Here is an 18962-nt window from a genome sequence, read left to right as displayed (position 1 = left end):
CCACAGCTACCAGTCCACAGTTCATGGGCTTCCACTAGTGTGGCCGGTTATCTCTGCACATCCTCCCATCATGATCTTGATGTCTCCTGCCTGCAGAATCCCTCCTCTCTCTCTCATCAAATGGATTCCCGAAACTCAGCCTGGTGCCTGGCCGTGGATCTCTGCATCTGCCTCCATCAGTCACTGGACAAAGGCTCTATGATGACAGATAGGTTATTTGCTAGACTGGTCACCAGAGTAGACCAGTCCAGGCACCCTCTGGACCATCGCCAGCAGACCAAGACACCTGACCTCTTAATGGAGACTCTTTTTTTTTTTTTTTTTTTTTTGAAACAAGGTTTCTCTGTGTAGCTTTGCACCTTTCCTGGATCTCGCTCTGAAGACCAGGCTGGCCTCAACTTCATCGAGATCTACCTGCCTCTGCCTCCCAAGTGCTGGGATTAAAGGCATGTGCCACCACTGCCTGGCTTAATGAAGACTCTTAAAGCCAGAGGGCTTGAACGGATTTGCTGCAGACTCTAAGAGACCCCAGGTGCTAGCCAAGACTGCCATACCCAGAAAAACTTTCAGTCACCATAGATGGAAGAAATGAAATATTTAATGTAAAATTTAAATTTAAACAGTGTTTATCTACAAATCCAGCCCTACATCAATGCTGAAATGTAAGCCAAATAAACCCTTTCTTCCCTACCTTGCTTTTTGATTGTGGTGTTTTATAGAAGAAATAGAAACCCTAAGTAAGACATTGATAGTGGGACTTTAATACCCTATTCTCACCAATGGACAGGTCATCTAGACAAAAACTTGACAGAAAAATGCTGGTGCTAACTAATGTTATAAATCAAATGAAGCACATCCAAGAGGAGTAGATGGCAAGAAGTAATAAAACTGAGAGCTGAAATAAAAAATAGAACAATAGAAAGAATCAATGAAACAAAGAGTTGGTTCTTTGAGAAAATCAACAAGATAGAAAAACCCTTATCCAAACTAACTAAAAGATGGAGAGAGAATATCCAAATTACAAAATCAGAAGTGAAAAGGGGAATGTAACAACAGACACCAAGGACATCCGAAGAAGTATAAGGGCATTAAAAACTCATACTCCACCAATTTGAAAAATTCTAAAGAAATGGAAAATTTCTTGATAGGTACTACTAACAAAATTAAATCAAGACCAGATAAACAATTTAAATAGACCTATTACCCTTAAGGAAATAGAAGCAGTCATTAAAAGTCTTTCAACCAAAATAAGCCCAGATGGTTTTAGCACAGAATTCTACCAGACTTTCAAAGAAGAGCTATTGTCAATACTCCTCAAATATTTCCAGAAAATGAAAACAGAAGGAACATTGCCTAATTTCATTTTATGAGGTCATAGATACCCTGATATCCAAACCACGTAAAGACTCATCAAAAAAAAAGAAAAAAAGAAAAAGAAAAAGAAGAGAGAGAGAGAGAGAGAGAGAGAGAGAGAGAGAATTACAGATCAGTCTCCCTCATGAACATAGATGCAAAAATACTCAATAAAATACTTTGAAACTGAACCCAAGAACATCAAAATGATCATCCACCATGATGAAGTAGACTTCATCTCAGAGATGCAGGGATGGTTCAATATAAGAAAAATCAGTCAATGTAAACCACCATATAAATAAACTGAAAGACAAAAACCACATGATCATCTCATTAGATGCAGAAAAAGCTTTTGACAAAATCTAATACCCTATTTATGATAATAATCCTAGAGAGATTAGGAATACTAGGGACATATCTAAACATAATAAAGGCAATTTACAGAAAGCCGATTGCTAACATCAAATTAAGTGGAGAGAAACTCAAAGTGATTCCACTAAAATCAGGAAAAAGAGAAGGCTGTCCACTCTCTCCATATCTATTCAATATAGTACTTGAAGTTCTAGCTAGAGCAATAAGACAACACAAGGAGATCAAGGGGATACACAATGGAAAGGAAGACGTCAATATACCATTGTTTTCAGATGATCTGATAATCTACATAAGTGATTAAAATTTTCACCAGGGAACTCCTACAGAGGCTAAACACTTTCATCTAAATGGCTGGATACAAGATTAAAACAAAAACCAGGAGCCCTCCTATATACAAATGGCAAAGAGACTGAGAAAGAAATCAGGAAAACAACATATTTTTACAATATTCTCAAATACTATAAAATATCTTGGGTTAACTCTAAACAAGTAAGTGGAAGACTTGTATGATAAAACTTGAAGTCTTTGAAGAAAAAAATTGGGGAAGATATCAGAAGATGGAAAGATCTCCCATACTCATGGATCAGTAGGATTAACAAGATAAAAATGGCTATTTTACCAAAAGCAATCTACAGATTCTGTGCAATTTCCATTAAAATTCCAACACAATTTTTTACAGACCTTGAAAGAACATTGCCAAGTTCTTTTTATGAGGAGCACATAGTGAAATCTACTATTTTGTATATTAATATGAAAACCTAATTAAAAATGATTCTTGAACATCTTCATGTCTGTTTCCATCTGTTCATCTACTTTTTTCTCCTAGGTTTAGACAATTATCTAGAACTCTCTAAATATTTGATGATGGTTTCTGGTTGGTGTTCTGTGGGTGACTGCCAATTTTCTTATCTTTGTAATTTCCTAAACTATTTGAATTCTTCAAAATAAACACAGATTGAAAGTAGACAGGAGACTGGGAGAAGAAGACATGGATAGGGAGGTGGAAACAAAGGCACAAGAAATAGGAATGGTATGTATGTAATGAAATCAGAAGGGAGAACTCTTTGGGGAACAGAGGAGGGCAGGGTCAACAAAACCAATGTGGGATATGTGTGTGCCTATGTGAGATAATGCTTTAATGAAACCAACTACTTTGTATGCTAACTAAAAAACTAATAAATACCAATTGTGATGCATTATATTGACAAAAATAATAATAATTTTTCTTTCAAAAATTGATGGGATAAAGGAAACAGGAAGGAGGGAAAAATGGGAGTGTGGAAGAGAAATATGAATATTGAGATTATACTGGAAATACACCACTTTTAATAGTATATTCTGGCTGTGAAAATGTGATCAATTTTTATTTTTACCATTATACTTTCTTCATTTTGCTTAGGTGTTATTTATTTTTATTTTTTACATTTATTTATTTATTTACTATTTATTTATTTATATGCCTATTTATTTATGTGTGTATATGTATGCTTGGGCAACAGAGTGCATGTGGAGGTCAGAGGACAACTTGGAGGAGTCATTTCTCTTCTTTCCCTCTATGGGTTCCAGGGCTCCAACTCAGGTAATCGGCTTTGGTGGCAAGCACCCTTACTGGCTGAGCCATCTTGCTGGCCCAGCTTTTTAGGCTTTAGATTTTCAAAATTAGTTCCTTGTGTTCCTGGAGACATGGGAAACTTTGCTCCATTCTCTAGAAGGTCAATTGTGAAGTGCACGACCACAGGAAAAGAACAGGGTCTTGAGTGCTTCTTCTTCTTCTCCTTCTTCTCCTCTTCTTCCTCCTTCTTCTTTTCTGAGACAAGGTTTCTCTGTGTAGCTTTGGAGCCTGTCCTGGATCTCACTCTATAGACCAGGCTGACCTTGAACTCACAGAGATCCCCCTGCCCTGCCTCCGCTTCCCGAATCTTGGGATTAAAGGCATGTGTCACCACTGCCTGGCTCTCATGTGTGCTTTTAAATCTTCAGCATGACAAAAAGATGGAGCTTATGGCACAGTCTCTCTGAAATTACTCATGCTAATTCCTGCAGGAGGCTGTGGGAATTTTGATGGGGCAGAGATGTAAATAATTGACTACTAATAAGTGTCACTTGTCACTGAGGAAACACCTGCCTGCTGAATATGCTTCCTTTGGTAAGCAGGTGGCCACGTAGGATGAGAACCTTGGGAAGTTCCAAGGATCTGAGCATATTGACTCAGAACTAGTCATGTGGACACTCTCCTACTGACGTGTGCAAATGCAAGGCCTTTAAGTTTGGGTTTTTGAGTTGCCCTTTGAGGTTTATACCTACAGAAGTTGAAGCTGTTCGGATGTAAGCCTTGTGTAAATTCTAAATATTCCTCTTGTAAAAACTAAGTAAATGTCAGCTTGGAAGTTTCTGGCATTGTAACATTTTGTCTGAAGAAATGTTAAGCTTATCATAAAAGGAATTCTTTGGAGAAGAGGAAATCCATTCTATTCTACTTTGGGGAGACTGTTGAGAGCTGGGCTAAGGATTTCATCACAAGTGGATCTTAGAGCATAATGATCTCAATAAAGAAGCCCTTATGCATATTTATGACTTAATACATTGTTTCACCATGGAGGAGCAAATCAATTGAAAAAATGGAATACATCAAACAAAGAGAATTATTTTGTCAGAAATCCCAGAACTCACATCAAAAGCATGGCAGATTTATGATATGGCTTGGGAATTGTGTTCTTGTGACTAATCACTAAAGCAGTTTGAAAATGTGATATACTGCCTAGAGAGGGTACCAAGGAGTGGGGAAAATCCTCAGGAACCATCCTTTTGCTAGGTTTGATAAGTTTCTAGCTGCAATTGCAAAGAAAAACTTAGATCCACTGCTACTTGTTTAAAGTCTTGTGGGGGAATCCCAAGTCTCCACAGAATGCTCAGTGACTTCCTGAACAGAGGACTAGCTCTCACTTCCTATTTGATGGTAGAAATTCATTACAGTAATCCAAATATTTAGCAGTTTTGAGAAATTCAGTCTCTGTATTAAGCCAGTGTTATAACATGCATCTTAAGGCTCCAGCAATGATTTCCTTCCTGCTTTTGGGAGCTTTGGAAAAAAGATCCAGTTTATTAGTCAACATCAGTTCACAGAAAGGACAGGTGGCTATTACTAGTTACTAGGTCTGAAGGTTGCCCTTCTTTAACAGATCACTGGTCCAATTGTGAAGCTTCCATTGTGTGTCATGAAGCTATAATTGTTTTATGGACTTCTGACCCTAGAAATGCCTCATCCCTTTACACTATGGTCAGGAACTTTATTTTTTTTTTAAAGTTAGTCTTACAGATACATTTATTCATACCAGAAAGTAAATGGTGTCCACATACAAGCAATTCTGTGATTTGCCATGTTTCCTTCTAACATAACTTGCTTATAATTACAACCAGACTGGCATTTTCAGATGGTAAGTAACATAAGTGAAGCTGGGGAATGAGTAGTCATTGGACTCTGGATGACTGAAAACCTTATTTCTTTCATCAGCACACTCCATGCTAATTGCTCACAAATACGGTTAGCTCTCTTTTCCAAAAGTCTAGTCAAAGAGATTGTTCTCAAGTCTTAAATATCATAACCCTGTGTTTAAATTCTTCTGATTTGTTCCAATAATGTAAATGTGAGATTGGATGCATTCTAATTGACACTCATTAGTTTTTCTTAATTAAAAAAAGATACACACTCCCTCCCCTGGACTCCATATTCTGGCCTACAACTTTAGAAGAAGACTTAGGCTTTACCATAGGCCAGGTCAAATCTAGGGACGCAAGGTAAAATATCACCCACCACCTGGTAACTCACCTTAAAACTCATGCAACACTCATGTACTCCCTGCTCTGTGCTTCAGGCAGCTTTACTGGAGGCCAGACTGGTCCTAGGAATCCCAGGGTAAGACACTGCCCACTACCTGCTAACATTCCTTAAAGCCCGCCCAACAACTCCAGACTGCACTATATTCTATATTCTAGCCTAAAACTTCAGAAGACTTCAGCTCTATTGGAGATCAGGCCATATCTAGGAACCCAAGGCCCCCCAAACCCCAGCAAACATACCCTACTGGACCTGAAGACTCACTACTCACCAGAATCCTTGGCCATTTAGGCCAGAAGACCACAGAGGAAAGAGAAACCAACGACACCAACAAAACATCAATCTAACAAAGACAAACACAGTAATCAACACCTAGACCTATAACCATCCCAAATCCAGATACCTAAATGCCAGTGTAAGAACACAATTAAACAGAAAGGGCAACATGGCACCACCAGAACCCAGCTATCTTATGAGAGCAGGACCTGAACACTCCAACACAGCTGAAGCATAAGAAAATGACCTTAAAAATAACTTTATGAAGATGATAGAAATCCTTAAAGAGGAAACAAAAAAAAAATCCCTTAAAGAAATTGAGAAAAGGACAAAAAATTGGAAGAAATCAATTTTAGAATGCCAAGAAAGCCAAGAAAAAACAAACAGGTGAAGAAAACAGTTCAAGACCTCAAAATGGAAATAGAAACAATAAAAAAAACACAAATGGAGGGAATACTGGAAATAGAAAACTGGGTAAGTGAATAGGAACTATAGATGCAATCATCACCAAGAGAATACAAGAGATGGAAGAGAGAATCTCAAGCGTTGAAGATATGATAGAGGAAACAGACTCATTGGTCAAAGAAAATTCCTAACACAAAACATCCAGGAAATCTGGGACTCTATGAAAAGACTAAACCTAAGAAAAATAGGAATAGAAGAAGAAGGAGAAGAATCTTAGCTCAAAGGCCAAGAAAATATATTCAGCAAAATCATAGAAGAAAATGTTCCCAACCTAAAGAAGGACATGCCTATAACGTTATAAGAAGTTTAAAGAACACCGAATAAACTGGACAAGAAAAAAAAGTTGCCACATAATAATCAAAAACTAAACATACAGAATAAAGAAAGAATATTAAAAACTGCAAAGGAAAAATGCCAAGTAACATATAAAGGCAAACCTATCAGAATTACATCTGACTTCTCAATGGAGAGTCTAAAAGCCTGTACAGATGTTTTGCAGACTGTTAACAGACCATGGATGGCAGCCCAGACTACTACATCCAACAAAACATTCAATCACTATAGATGGAGAAAACAAGATATTTCATGACAAAGTCAAATTTAAACAATATCTAGATACAAACCCAGCTCTACAGGAAGATACTAGAAGAAAAACTCTAACCCAAGCAAGTTAGCTACACTCACACAAACACAGACAATAATCTCATACCAGTAAAACTCAAAGAAGGGACACACACACACACACACACACACACACACACACACACACACACTATCACCAGCACCAAAAAAATCAACCAACAAACAGGAATTAACAATCATGGGTCATTAATATCTCTCAATATCAATGGACTCAATTTACCAATAATAAGGAATTCCTAGAATTCAATGAAAATGAGTGAACAGCATACTCAAATTTATGGGACACAGTAAGAGCTGTGTTAAGAGGAAAGTTTATAGCCCTAAGTGCCTACATAAAGAATTTGGAGAAATCTCACACATGCAACTTAACAGCACACCTGAAAGCTCTAAAACAAAAAGAAGCAAACACATGCAAGAGGAGTGAATGTCAGGAAATAATCAAACTCAGGGTTGATATCAATAAAATAGAAACATAAGCTGGGTGGTGGTGGCACATGCCTTTAATCCCAGTACTCGGGAGGCAAAGTCAGGTGGATATCTGTGACCCACATGTCAAAGCGAGTTTCAGGAAAGTTGCAAAACTACACAGAGAAAAAAACAAAAAATAAAATAAAATAAAAATAAAAATAAAATAAAAAAATAAAATAGAAACAAAGAGAACAATACAAAGAGTCAATGAAACAAAGAGTTGGTTCTTTGAGAAAATCAATGAGATAGACAAATCCTTAACCAAAGTAACTAAAAGGCAGAGAGAGAATGTCCAAATTAACAAAATCAGAAACTAAAATGGGGACATAACAACCGACACTGAGGAAATCCAGAGAATCATTAGGTCACACTTCAAAAATCTGTACTATACAAAATTGGAAAATCTAAAAGAAATGGGCAAATTTCTTGATAGATACCACATATCAAAATTAAGTCAAGATCAGATAAACATTTTAAATAGACCTATAACTCCTAATAAATAGAAGCAGTCATTAAAAGTCTCCCAATGCCCCCCCCCCAAAAAAAAAGCCTAGGGCTAGATGTTTTCAGCACAGAATTCCATGAGACCTCCTCAGTTCTCTATGTAGCCCTTGAATTTGTGACAGTTCTGATTGTGTCTGCTGAGTGCTTGGCTTACAAGTGTATGTTATATACAAGTATCTACTGTGCTTATGCATATTCTCCCACCACCTGTCTCTTCCCTTTGGTTAGCAATTTCCCTCTCAGGAGCCTGCTTTTTCTTGCTATACAGTTTTGCTTGTACTTTCGTGTCATATGATTTTATATATTTATATAACATCTAGAAATCACAAATGAGAGAAAGTCATATCTTTCTGAGACTACCTTAAATTGCTTAAAGTGATTATCTCCAGTTACATCCACTTTGTTAAAAATGACATAACTTTATTCTTTGTGGCTGTAAAACCTCCCATTGTATGTATATATTTCATTTTCTTTATCCAGTCCTCTGCTGTTGGATGCTAAAGTTGGTTCCATGAGTTAGCTTTTGCAAATAGAGCTTCAATAAAGATTGATGTGTGCTTTGTTGACTTGGAGTCCATGGTAAATGCCTGGTAGTTGTAGAACTGGGCCATATGGAAGATCTGTTTTTAGTTTTTTGACAACCCCCATACATTGACTTCTACTGGGATTAGACTAGTTTACTTTCCTACCAGCATTATGTAAATGTTCTCTTTTCTCCACATTCTTTGCCAACACTTGTTGTTATTTGTTTGCTTAATGACTACTATTCAGACTGGGGATAAAATGGAATATTAATGTTTTAATTTGCATCAAATTATGATTGACAAGTGTGTCAAAACCAATAGACAAAGGACAATATTTTTCAACAAACATTTGGAATGATGGGTACCCACATGTCAAAGAATAAAATTAGACACTTTCTACCATAATTATCTCAAAATAGGTTAAGCACATATATTTAGTTATATCTATACACACACCCTCCAATAGGTTTGATTAGGCCAAGCTGTTTAGGGAAAAGGAAGCTGAAGTGTTCCGGGAGTGGTCTTGGAGAGAGGATGGCAATGGCCAGTGGAGAAGAAGAGAAAGGAAAGAGGCAAGGCCAGGATAGCTACACAAATTCATCGCCTCTGGAGAGGACAAAGCGGTCCTTTAAAAAGTGGTGCACAGTCCTTCTCCCATGGCTGGCTCTGGAAGCACTTCTCTTGCTTTGTCCTCACATTCTGGGATTACTATCCTCTTTTTAGGGCAGTGCAGATCTGCTTAATGTAGTGGGATATGGCTCCTGCTTGGAGTTAGAGCAGAGACCTCCAGAGTGACAGCATTAAATATTTGTTACCTGAAGAACAGTCATTCAGGCTGTTATGGTATCATGATCATTTTTTTTTTTTGCTCATGATAATGCATGTGTCTTAGTCAATGTTCTATTGCTGTGAAGAGACATTATGACCACAACAGTTCTTATAAAGAATTTAATTGAGGCTGGATTTCGGTTTCATAGATTTAGTCCATTATCATCATGGCAGGGAGCATCATGGTACACAGGCAGACATAGTGCTGGAGAAGTAGCTGCATGTGGAAGACAAGCCCCCATACTTATTTAACCCAGGAACTCTTGAGGGTTGAGGGATAAGAGACTTAGAAATAGAGAGTAAAGAAACAGAAAACACAGGATAGACTCAGGTAGGCCTGGATCTTTATCCACCAGCCCAGAACTTTATTCCAAAGGTCTATTTATAACAATGCCAAGGGGTGGAGAAAAAGACCTCCCCCTTGCTAGTTACAGTCACCTGGTTCCCAGGCCTGTGGTCCAACCAACCTCTTATGCAGACCTGCTGGGTATAGCCTCTAGGGAACCTAGTGGGCTCCAACACCTGAACAGGCATCAGAAAGAGAGAGCCTAGTCACCTGGCTTGAGCGTTTGAAACCTCAAAGCCCACCCCCTAGTGATGCACTTCCTCCAACAATGCCCCATCTCCCAATCCTTTCAAATAGTGTCACTCCCTGGTGACTATGTATTCAAATCTATGAGCCCATGGAGGCCATTTTCATTCAAAACACCACATACATTTAACTCTTCTTTTGGAGATTTTTTTCTTAAGAAAATCCCAAACATAGGATTTTGACACTGCTACTATTATTAATACCTTTAAGAAGCGAATGAGCAAGATGTCCCAACCATAGGTAATGTGCTCCAAAAAGCCAACTTATGCACCAGGGATAAGCTGATCCTGATCCCACTGCCAGGGACCCCTTAAACAGACCAAACTACACAATTGTCTACCATATGCAGAGAGTCTAGTCTGGTCGAATGCAGGCTCCACAGCTGTCGGTCTAAAGTTTGTGAGTTTCCATGAGCTTGGTCCAGTTGTCTCTGTAGATTTCCCCATCATGATCTTGAACCCCCTTGCTCATATAATCCCTCATCCCTCTCTTCGACTTTTGGAGCTCGACCTGGTGCTTGGCTGTGGATCTCTGCATCTATTTCTATCAGTTACTGGATGAAGGCTCTAGGATGACAGTTAGGGTATTCACCAATCTGATCACAGGGGTGAGCCAGTTCAGGCACCTTTTCCATTATTGCTAGTAGTCTAACCTGGGATCATCCTTGTGGATTCCTGGGAACTTCCCTAGCACCAAGTTTTTTTCTAACCCCACAATGTCTCCCTCTATCAAGATATCCCCTTTCATTGCTCTCCCACTCCATCCCTCCCACAACTAGATCATCCTGTTCCCTCATGATGCAGGGGGAAGGGCTTGGTACTGCCTTAACTGAATGTACAAGGCTTTGCTGACTCCCTATGTGAGGCCTTTCCCTTTCAGAGGAGGGAATGAGGGGTAGTTTGGGGAGGAGGGATGAGAGGGTGATCTGTGATCAGTATGTAAAATTAATACAAAAATTTCTTAAAGAAGCAAATGAGCAGTTGAGAGCAAGTTACCCAGTAATCTTACCCCTACTGAGGAGAACTATGTGCAGAGAATTTCCCTTTTAGTCACTGAGCTGCATTATTAGAAAGGGGTTCTGAAAATAGCACACTCATTGGCACCACTAACACATTGGTCATATGTCAATGAGACAGCTCAGGAAAGAGTATAATACCTCAATAGAAGAGTGGTAGGAAAAAAACTGTCTCCTCTCACCTGTGGTTCCTATATTCTATTTAGATACACAAAAGTCATAGATGTAAATAAGACCTGAAAGTCAAAGTGAAACTGTCTAGAACAAAAGGGACCAATCGGAAGTGGGAGGTTTGAGAATAGGGATGGTAGGAGACAAGGGGGATATGATCAAAACACAATATATACTTTTATGAAAGAAAACATCTTTTAAAACCATTTGAAATCTAACGTTTATTCTAGAATACCTTAACCAGGTATGAGAAGGGATGCTTAGACTTTGTAATTACTCCTGAGTATATGTTTGGTTGTTCACAGAATACATATTTAGGTGACTTTCTTAATTTATGACTCTTGGTTAGACCATGTGACCATATTGATAGATGCTTGAGAAACTGATGTTGAATTCAGAATGATTTTTGTTGTTGTTCATCTTTCCGAAGAGTGGCTACCCATCCAAAATCATGAAATTTGTTTCCTGGACTTGTGTAAGTGGATGAAAGCTGACTCCTAGGAATCAGATACTAAAAGCCAAGCTATGTCATTATTAGCCAATTTGTGGAACTGGTGATTCTGCTTTTTACAGTAAGCTCTGCTATCCTTCTGGGAAACTTGTCTGCAGGTCTGAAGTTTGGAATTTAACAACAAATTAGATGGGAGATGGTGTTGGATTTGTCTACTTAGATAACTTATTGTCTAATGAAGTAGAAACAGCAAAGACTTCATGAAAGGGACCATGAACTAGAGCTTTTCTTGGGGAGCTAGGAGACATCCTGAAGTACCAGCATGCTGTAGAATCCCCTATTGCGTAAACTCTAGGGCAAGGCTCTGGCTGATGGGCCCTTCATAATGATCTGTTAGTCCAAGAACATGCCTAGAACATATTAGATATACTTTGAATAAATTAATTTGCTTGCTCTTGTTTGTGGGTTAGAATCTTATGTAGCCAAGGCTGGCCTCAAGCTTGCCATGTAGCTCAGGTTGGCATTAAAGTCCTTATCCTTCACTCTTCACCTCTAAAGTGCTAGGATTATAGGCATGCACCTCTACATCTAGCTGAATGGATAAAGTGAAATTCTACATAACCGGCTCTTGAACTTTAGAACATTATCAATCATAGGGATTTCTTGGGAGGCATGTTAAAACATGGAACAATGGGCCCCACCTCCAGAGTTTTAGTAGATCTGGGTGCAGCTGCAGATTTGCCTCTCTGAAAAGGTCCCAGTTTCTGCCCCTGGTGGTTGGCTGACCCACTGCTTTTGAAGTGATTGAAAACCCCTTGGAAACCTTGTTAAAAGGGCAGCCATCCCCATTTGCACTGGGCCTAGGGATTCTGATCCAGTTGGGAAGAACAGGGCCCTGGAAGCTACATCTAAGCTAGCTCTTCAGATTCTGGTGTTCCCATCTCCCTTGAATGTCTGATTGAGAATGTTATTAAAGTCTCAAACTGACCCCTGGGAAACCAAGCCAAGGATGAAACTCAGTAGTGTACTTGTGAACACATATTAAGGTAGAACTTCAGGAATGGGTTTTTGTAGAGTGAAGAAAAGGACATGAAGTTATCCCATGAAAAATGGAGTGGAAACTGCTAGAAGAAAGCAGCTGAGCCAGCTCCAAGCCATGTGAGGAATGGCGAGAGGCTAGGGTTATATAGGAAAAGCAGAAAGCTCCTGGCCTGGGTAGGAGTTAGAGAGAAATGATAACTATGAACCAGAATTCCTGGAAAGAAGCTGTCTATAAAAGTTGATTGATTGATTAGAAATTAAATGATGCAGAGAAGTCAGAATGTTACAAAGCCATAGCCAAATTATGTTGGGACATCTTTAGTCCCCTTCACAGCCATTTATTGCCATCCTCTGTAATGTCTTTAGGTAAATCCTTCAGAATGTATGAACAGAACCCTAGTTTCCACCATCCAAAGGGACAAGAATGCTGTCAGATAGCATCTAAGACCTAGAGTAGAATTTTCCTCTTTTTTTCTGAAACTCACCTACCTACCTACTCACCAATGTGTTTGGTCTTCTATAATTTTCTTTGTTCACTGCAAGTCCAAGAAGCCTAAATTTCTGTCCCTGTGCTATGGTCATTCAGATTTGCCCCCATATTAAACATCTCTTCTATTCCTTTGAAGTGAGAGCTGTTTCTTTCATTGACATAGCATAAAATAATCCAGTGGAAAAAAGACTTTAAGTAAACTATGTAGATGGTAGCTATAGACAAGTCTTAAGAGAAAGGTAGTGGCAGGCACATCTGAAACTACCCCAGAGTTCATTTTGCCATCCAGAATAGCACTGAAAGACTGGATGGGTAGGGGGAGGGAGAGATGCCCCTTTAGTGTAAGGCTGTCTTGACTCTCAGGTGCAGGTGTGGCATTGAATCCATATGCCTGCATACATAGAGTCTTAGTGTTTCTATTGCTGTGAAGAGACACCATGACCATGGCAACTCTTATAAGGGAAAACATTTAATTGGAGCTTGCTTTCAGTGTAAAGGTTTAGTCCATTATTATCATGGTGGGAAGCATGGTGGCTTGCAGGCAGACATGTCACTGGTGAAGGAGCTGAGAATATTCTATCTTGATCTACAGGCAGCAGGCAGAGACTGAATCACATTTCCTCCAACAAGGCCACACTTACTCCAACAAGGTCACACCCCTTAATAGTGCTACTCCCTATGGACCTATTGGGACCATTTTTATTCAAATCACTGCACACAGTATCTCTAGGACTGGTCTGTCTGGGGATGATAGATGTTTGCCTCCTCCTTCTCCAAAATGTCAGTGTATCTTGGGTGGAGTTTTGTAATGGTATATCTCCTGATGTAAGACCTTTTGAGAAAGTAATTTAGTAGGGCACAGTCCCAGAAGAGGTAGGTATGAACAGATGAGTGGAGGTAGGAATTAGAAGCATGTGACATCAAGCATGTTCCCAGAGAAGGTAACTGTGGCTCAGCCCAGCAGGTGAGCTCTGGAAATTGTAGGAGTCACTTGCATAGGGAACTGTTATGTCTGCATACTGACCACTGCCCAGCCTATCTGGAGCTGAGGGTGGCTTCTGGAAGAGCAGATTTCTAGGTACTTCTCTGTCTCTTCATAAATGTACAAATAAGGTGTGGGTGTGGGTGGGGGGGAGGGAGATGTTCCTACAGCATAGGGTCTTCTGCTCAGTAAGGGACACAAGGAAACCTCTGGGATTGGAGAGCCCCCAAATGATAAAGGGATGGAAGAGTCACACATATGCCTCCAACTAGATTTATTAATCTAAACTGTGTCCCCCTACACAAGTTTTCTACTTTATTCAAGCTTCATATAACCCACCTTAGGTCATAGCATTTTCTATGTCTTCTACTTGTACAATCTGCTTCAATAGTCTAAATTGGCATTAGATTCCATAAATATGTGATGGCAATATTTCTCTTTGAACCTTCCAATTGCCAATTCTGCACTCTAGCTAGCAGACTATCTCTGCATTCCTCTTGGCTCTTCAGAAAATTGAAAATTGTTGTTATTGACTCCTAGAAGTTTTCTTTCTTAGCATGAATTTTCTAGCTCCTTCACCCACTCCCTATACGAGGAAGAATTGTTCCAGACCTATATCCTTTGGTTGGCTTCTTTGGACATTTAATGATTTATACAATAGCCTCTGAAAATAGGGCATTTGGATAGGAAATGACTATAGCCAACTTCATAGTTGAGGATTCAGTCAAGTGCTTTTTGCTTTATTTTATGCATGGGGTAGCAGGTCATAATCTTCTGTATCAGTAAACCATCAACACTGTCATCTAGTGAAGATAATAAAGGAAAAAAATAAGAGCTCCCATTTTTAAGCTGTATGATAAGGAGTCATCTTTCTCTTTTGGGTCTCTAACCTCTGGCCTTCAAAATAAATGGGGTTTCTTCTTGCTGTGATTTGGTTGTCCCCCATAAGCTTCATTTATTACACTTTAATCCCCATTGTGAAGTATGATATTGTGCTGTTGGAAAGATAAAAATGGATGAATACAGCCCTGTTTGTGGGAAAATATTGATATCAAACCCAGCAGAAGTTATTCTTTAGAATAGTAAACCCAGGACATAGAGGAAACAGGGAAGGACTTGTTAGAACAGAACACAGGTCTCAGTCCTAGAGTTTCTAATCTAACAAGTTTGAGATTGAGCTGAGAATGACTTTCTTTTTTCCAAATGATTAATGTATTTTTATTTAATGCATATGGGTGTTTTGTCTGCATGCATAGTATGTACCACATGTGTGCAGTATCCAAGAAGGTCAGAAGGTTTCAGATCCCTTGGAACTGGAATTACGGATGGTTGGGAGCCACTAGGTTGGTGTGGGAATGAAACTCGGCTCTTTAGTAAGTGTTCTTACTCATGAGCCATCTCTCACATCTTAAAATGTCTGTTCTTAACTTGTTCTCATGTAATGGTGCAGAGGAACCACTACTTTAATGCATTGTGAGATAGGTTTCTTTCTTTATTTTTTTAAAAGGATGTATTTATTTTTATTTTATGTACCAGGATGTGGTGGTTTGAAAGAAAATGGACCCCCAAAGGGAGTGGCACTATTAGGATGTGTGGCCTTGTTAGAGGAAGTTTGTCACTCTGGGTGAAGACTTTGAGGCTTCTTTTGCTCCAATTTCCCTCGGTGTTACACTCAGACCACTTTCTTGTTTCCTGCCAGATGTAGGACTCTCAGCTACTTCTCCATTATCATGTCTGCCTGCATGCCACCATGTCTCACCATGATGATAATGGATTGAACTGCTGAACTGTAAGTGAGCCACCCTAATTAAATGTTTTCTTTATAAAAGTTGCCATGGTCATGGTGTCTATTCACAGCAACAGAAATCCTATGACACAGGACTTGCCTGCACATAATAGATATACTTGCCTTATCTGTGCACCAAGTGCATGCAGGGCCCAATGAATTCAGAAGAGGGCATCAGAGCCAGTGGAAGTGGAGACACAAATGGTTGTTAGCTGCCATGTGGGTGCTGGGAATTGAACTCTAGTCCTCTGAAAGAGCAGCAAGTGTTTTTAACTTCTGAGCCATCTCCCCAGGCCTGGTATTGTGAGTTTTCATAAGGCTTTACTTAAGAGATAGAGAAGAGAAAAAAAAACCACCACTTGTGCTAGACCCCCAGAGGCACTCAGACTCCCAGACACTCCCTTCATGCTCAATTCTCTCTTATTTTAATAATGGTGTGAATGTTGAGTTACTGTCTTTTTAAAAATAATAAAATTATGGCTCACAAAATTTAAGACACTTGATTTACAGCAACATGGATCATATTGTAACTGGAACCCAGGACTCTTAAGCTGGGCTAGAATGACATCATCACTCATGATTCTGTCTGTCTCTTTGTTTCTTTCTCTTTCACACACACACACACACACACACACACACACACACACACACACACACAAACAGAGAGAGAGAGAGAGAGAGAGAGAGAGAGAGAGAGAGAGAGAGAGAGAGAGATACCCTTTTTTTCTGGAATTGCACATTCCAAAGATAAAATAAATTCCATAGATACAAAAATAGTCTCAGGAAAAAGATAACAGCAATATAGGAGTTTTTTCTTTCTACTACATGTGTGTTACTGTTTATTATTGTGTTTTCACAATAAACTTAATGTGTCAGTTTCTAATAATAGGCTTTCCATAGAGGTTGCCAAAAACCATGTGCTGGAAGGAAGCATATTTGGATTGAAAGGAACCAGTGATGGCAGATGAGAAAGAGACACTGCCTTTGGTAACCTTTAGATGGATGAATTGGATGGTATTTTATATATTAATTATAAAATCACCATAATTGTATCTTAAATTTGCTACCCAAATGATTACAATACATTTTTTTTTTGAGCTGAGGATCGAACCCTTGTGCTTGCTAGGCAAGCGCTTTACTACTGAGCTAAATCTCCAACCCGATCATAATACATTTTTATAACATTTTTTGGTATGTGTGGTATATTCATGTGTTCATGTAGGTATGTGCACATGTATGTGTGTGGAGGCCAGAGGTTGATGTCAAGTTGCTTTCTTGATTGCTCTCACATTATTTTTAGAGACAGGGTTTCTCACTGAACCTTGTGTTCATCAATTCAGAAAGACTAGCCATTAGTGATGTCTAATGATCCTCTTCTCTTGACATTCAGGAACACACCAACAGGCCCAGTGTTTCATGTGGATGCTGAGGCTTGGGTTCCCATGCTTGTGTATCAAGCACTTTACAGATTGAGTCATCTACTCAGCTTCAAATAAGTAAAACATTTTCAGTGTCCATTGTACCTGTATTTTTTAAATGTGTAATTATTTTAGAGATGACAACTATGAAATTTAGATTTTGTTCTAACAGGTCAACTCAGGGCAGGTAGAGAGCTGTGGGGGAGTAGCATTGCAGCTTGGATGTGGGGTTGAGAAGACTGCTTGTAGAGATTTAGTTCTATGTTTTCTTACAGAGATGAAGGTGGATGGAGGGGATTGGCAACAGCAGTTCACAGGCCTGACTAATTGGCGAAGGGTTCAGAGAAAATAGTAGAGTTCCAATGGATATGCTGGGCTGATGAGCTAGGCTCTCAGAATCTCAACCATACCAAATGGATCATGGGCTATGGCTAGTGTACTTGGGGCACCCTGTGTCTGAGTAAGGTGGGCAGTAGTGCACGTGACTGCATGTGAGAGCCATGTAGGTTTGGTCCGGTTAAAGAGTTGGGGTCACAGTGCAGCACTAGATGGTGGACAAGGTATTAATTTCTTTTTAGAAGGCTCTAGTCCACCAGAGCCCACAGCCAGAGCCACGTATGGTCACTCATTTGGTTCTCATGGCCTTACTGGTATATGTCTTACCCTAGCTGTCAAAAGGGGGAAAACAAGACTTTCTCCTTCTCTACATTTGTTCAACACAACACTGCTTGTGGCAATGACCAAGACAAGGGCTTCAGATACTAAGTCCAAGAAACAGCCCCTGCTCTGAGGAGTTGACAGTCTAGTGGGGGAGGACAACTCATAAGGAGATATTTTCAACAGAATGACCATATCAACATTTCATCAGATCTACTCACCACTGTATGTTCAAGCTGGATTACAAGGCAAGCTTCTGGGAAACCTTATTGTTTTGGTCAGAATATACGTGTTCTCTCAAAATTTACATGTAGAAAGTTAGTATCCAATGTAATATCTTTGAGAATTGTGGCCTCTGGAAAGTGAGTAGGTCACTAGGGCTCTGCCTTAGTGATAGGATTAATGCCTTCTGTCTTTCTGCCATGCAAGATGCAGCCAAAAGGCACCATCTCTCCACAGTAGAGTCCTCACTAGACACCAAATGTGCTACTGTCTTGAATGTTGACTTCCAGCTTCCATAACTATGAACAATGGCTTTCTTTTGTGTATACAGTATCCATTTAAGGAATGGACCAAGATATCAATTTAAGACACACATCTACCACAATTTAAACACAGAGAGACTAAATTTTTATTTAATATTACTTAATATTGCACAGAAATAAAAATACTAACACTATATAACCATTACTCAAATGACAATGATTTTCTTGGGTCGACAGTTACATTTTCTAAACAAGGTCTTACAAGCACACATAATGTAAAAATGTCTTCAGTTAACACACGTCATCACCTCTTCACTGGTAAAACATGTTAGGTTGGGCCAGCAGTAAACACATTATTTTGATGGTAAGAGTTTCAGATCTTTCCACAGTCATCTTTACTTTGTAATGTGATATCTTGAATACAAATGCACAGCAATGAGTAGTTCTGATGGATGTGAGTTAATACAGGTGTGAACAATGTGCTGTTCAAAAAACCACACTCCAATCTTAAGGGAGTAAAATGGTAAATGTACTTTATCACCTTTTAATTAAAGTGTGTTATATGGTTTGATTTTTATCATATATGAGATTACATAATATATAGTAG

Source organism: Onychomys torridus, chromosome X (assembly GCF_903995425.1).
Source record: "Onychomys torridus chromosome X, mOncTor1.1, whole genome shotgun sequence".
In the NCBI taxonomy this organism is placed as follows: domain Eukaryota; kingdom Metazoa; phylum Chordata; class Mammalia; order Rodentia; family Cricetidae; genus Onychomys; species Onychomys torridus.
This window is presented reverse-complemented; position numbering follows the sequence as displayed.